This window comes from Schistocerca cancellata, chromosome 1 (genome assembly GCF_023864275.1).
Source record: "Schistocerca cancellata isolate TAMUIC-IGC-003103 chromosome 1, iqSchCanc2.1, whole genome shotgun sequence".
In the NCBI taxonomy this organism is placed as follows: Eukaryota; Metazoa; Arthropoda; class Insecta; order Orthoptera; family Acrididae; genus Schistocerca; species Schistocerca cancellata.
Genome location: NC_064626.1, coordinates 1076058464 through 1076062614, shown reverse-complemented (window position 1 = coordinate 1076062614; position 4151 = coordinate 1076058464). Strand labels below are relative to the sequence as shown.

The 4151-nt window shown below is 48.4% G+C and overlaps 1 pseudogene; it reads right to left on the bottom strand.

Moving 5' to 3' along the window:
• Positions 1–2380: 2380 nt before the first annotated feature.
• Positions 2381–2496, bottom strand: LOC126100242 (5S ribosomal RNA; annotated as a pseudogene).
• Between the last annotated feature and the right edge of the window lie 1655 nt (positions 2497–4151).

The window sequence follows — 4151 nt, the reverse complement described above, 5'->3', positions numbered from 1 at the left end:
TGATAGATGGCACTGTAATAGTCACAAACGTATAAGTACGTGGTATCACGTAACATTCCGCCAGTGCGAACGGTATCACCCTGTATACATACCCGGGTGATGCCGGACACTCAACTAGTATGCCAATAAGTCTGAGTTCATCATGCAGTATCATGATCACAGGATATAGAGAAGACAAAGAGATCCTCACTGAAGAATTACAACACCTACGATGATTGCTGCGAAGGAACAGGTACTCAGCTCACCAAATTGAACGGACAATGCATTTAAAGTCAAAAACACATCAGAAGAGGTTGAGACTGCTTATATACCTTGTGCTGGCCCAACATCCGCTAAAATCGGGAGACTCCTATGGAAACATGGCATCCGGTGTATTTCGCTCCTTCCGACGAAGATAAAAAGTATTCTTTGTAATAGGAATTCTTAGGCTTCCACGGCCGGTGTCCTTTTAGGTAAAATAATTTTTGGTATTGGGCCGAGTCATTGCAACTACTAAACCAGCTAAATTGCCGACATTTAGGCTGCCCTGAAGAGGACAGCAGGAAGAAGGTCAAAACGCCGGCAATTTAGCTGGCGCAATATCCAAAATTATTTTGTCCAAAATATTCTGTGTAATATTCGAGACGATCTAGATCTTCGAAAGCAGAGCGTGTATCACATTCAATCGGATTGTGGAATATCTTACATGGGGCGGAGTGTCAGACCATTGGAGGAACATCGCCGACATACCCATCTAAGACAACCAAGCAATTCAGGTGTCGACGAGCACTGTCTCGAATATGCTCATGAAGTGAAACACGATGATTCCAGTATCGTGGTACAACGCCTAATTTCTGGGACAGCATAATTAAGGGGTCTGTCGAAAAAAAGATATCAGAAAATTTAATAAACAGGGAAGGCGGTTACAGTGTAAATAACGTTTAGGGTCCGGCAATCAATTTATTCAAATCTCGATGGCCATTACATGCAGCAGTGAAAAGGGAATTTACGTTTCACTGAATTGTAGTGCCGGCTCTGAAGAACACAGGCGCACTAGAGGGCTTACTAGGAGTCGGGGATAGAACTCGGCTACAAATAGCGGCGTGAGACCAACAATATTTCACAATATGTTTGGAGTGGAGGCAGCGAGTACACACGACAGCATTATTAGCAGCACCTGAAGAAGATGGCTGGGTCGATCGTCGAAATTTTGTGCAGAAAAGGGAAATAACAACAAAAGTGGTTCAAATGGCTCTGACCACTATGGGACTTAACTTCTGAGGTCATCAGTCTCCTAGAACTTAGAACTCTTTAAACCTAACTAACCTAAGGACATCACTCACATCCACGCCCAAGGCGCGATTCGAACCTGCGACCGTAGCGGTCGCGCGGTTCGAGACTGGAGCGCCTAGAACCGCTCGGCCACTCTGGCCGGCAGGGAAACAACAAATCGGCGGAACACCCGGAGGGTCACTGTTAATCAATCGCGCCGACAAATGCAGTTAGGTCAAAAACTAACTAAAATATTGTCAAATGTCCATTATATGGAGGTTTATGAACAGCGGTGCGGGGGGTTGGGTTAGGGGGTTGAGAAAAGGAGTGGTTTTACAGGCTTACACTAAATGTGGGCAGGGGGAGGGGGTTGGCGGTTACGTACATAGGAGAGAAGGGGCGGACAGTAGCGCTCTCTATATCTAATTATATTTTCTACACGCAAATTTTAAAGGTAGTACTTTTTAACTCAAGCAACCGGTGGCTGTAAGATCATCTTATCATAATGTATATGGCCATTTTCGCGGGTGCTAACATTATATGTTAAATATTGCAAAAAAGTTAAAAGATCTAACAATTGTGATTAACTAATCCATGACCTATAAATTCTGACTTTGTGTGAAGAAATTTGGAGTAGTATGATTTACGATGGTTTAGTAACAATATAACATTTCCCTCTTTAGTGTTTAGGGTTAAAAACTCGTTCATATACAGCGTGTTTATCAGTTAGTTACACAAAAGTAAACTTTAGTTGTGAAAAGGGTAAATAAATTACAGAAACTTTTGATACAGTACTGAATGCAGTAGATCTTGAGGTTTTATTCCTGTCCAGTACTGTTAGTTCCCCACATTTCAGCTAGGTGGCAAGTGTGAATGAATTATTCCAATAGTCATCCTGGAGTCATATAAAACTAAACTAAAAACTAAACTCCGTCCGTACCGGCCACGAAGGCCCAACGGTACCGACCGGCCGCCGTGTCATCCTTAGCCCAAAGGCGTCACTGGATGCGGATATGGAGGGGCATGTGGTCAGCATACTACTCTCCCGGCCGTATGTCAGTTAACGAGACCGCTACTTCTCTGCCAAATAGCTCCTCAGTTTGCTCACAAGGGGTGAGTGCACCCCGCTTACCAACAACGCTCGGCAGACCGTGGTCACCCATCCAAGTGCTAGCCCAGCCCGACAGCGTTGAACTTCGGTGATCTGACGGGAACCGGTGTTACCACTGCGGTAAGGCTGTTGGCTCCGGGAGTCATATAACGGTGCATAACTTGCGCTGCTTGTTTATGGTTTCATGAATCAAAATTTGCTGCTGCAGTTCAAGACCAAATACTGGAAGCCTCCACCTCAGAGACAAACTGTTTGTAATTATACAATCGTTTCACCGAACCTAGCTGTGAATCACATAGGACGCCGAATCAAGATTTCCCAGCGGCCTCTAAGGCAGCAATTGAACAAGTTCGACATTCTGACATTCATAGTACGGGAAAATCAAGGAGAAGTGCCAGCTTGAATATTCTTATTGTTACAGCGTGGAATGTACTACGGAAACGCTTGTCATTCAAACTCTACGAATTGTTACTGCTGGAAGCTTTAAAATAACGTGACGAACAAAAATGAGTTGAATTTTGTGTAGAAATGTGTAACTCAATTCACACTGGAGATGATTCTGTAAATACACTCCTGGAAATGGAAAAAAGAACACATTGACACCGGTGTGTCAGACCCACCATACTTGCTCCGGACACTGCGAGAGGGCTGTACAAGCAATGATCACACGCACGGCACAGCGGACACACCAGGAACCGCGGTGTTGGCCGTCGAATAGCGCTAGCTGCGCAGCGTTTGTGCACCGCCGCCGTCAGTGTCAGCCAGTTCGCCGTGGCATACGGAGCTCCATCGCAGTCTTTAACACTGGTAGCATGCCGCGACAGCGTGGACGTGAACCGTATGTGCAGTTAACGGACTTTGAGCGAGGGCGTATAGTGGGCATGCGGGAGGCCGGGTGGACGTACCGCCGAATTGCTCAACACGTGGGGCGTGAGGTCTCCACAGTACATCGATGTTGTCGCCAGTGGTCGGCGGAAGGTGCACGTGCCCGTCGACCTGGGACCGGACCGCAGCGACGCACGGATGCACGCCAAGACCGTAGGATCCTACGCAGTGCCGTAGGGGACCGCACCGCCACTTCCCAGCAAATTAGGGACACTGTTGCTCCTGGGGTTTCGCGAGGACCATTCGCAACCGTCTCCATGAAGCTGGGCTACGGTCCCGCACACCGTTAGGCCGTCTTCCGCTCACGCCCCAACATCGTGCAGCCCGCCTCCAGTGGTGTCGCGACAGGCGTGAATGGAGGGACGAATGGAGATGTGTCGTCTTCAGCGATGAGAGTCGCTTCTGCCTTGGTGCCAATGATGGTCGTATGCGTGTTTGGCGCCGTGCAGGTGAGCGCCACAATCAGGACTGCGTACGACCGAGGCACACAGGGCCAACACCCGGCATCATGGTGTGGGGAGCGATCTCCTACACTGGCCGTACACCACTGGTGATCGTCGAGGGGACACTGAATAGTGCACGGTACATCCAAACCGTCATCGAACCCATCGTTCTACCATTCCTAGACTGGCAAGGGAACTTGCTGTTCCAACAGGACAATGCACGTCTGCATGTATCCCGTGCCACCCAACGTGCTCTAGAAGGTGTAAGTCAACTACCCTGGCCAGCAAGATCTCCGGATCTGTCCCCCATTGAGCATGTTTGGGACTGGATGAAGCGTCGTCTTACGCGGTCTGCACGTCCTGCACGAACGCTGGTCCAACTGTGGCGCCAGGTGGAAGTGGCATGGCAAGCCGTTCCAAAGGACTACATCCAGCATCTCTACGATCGTCTCCATGGGAGA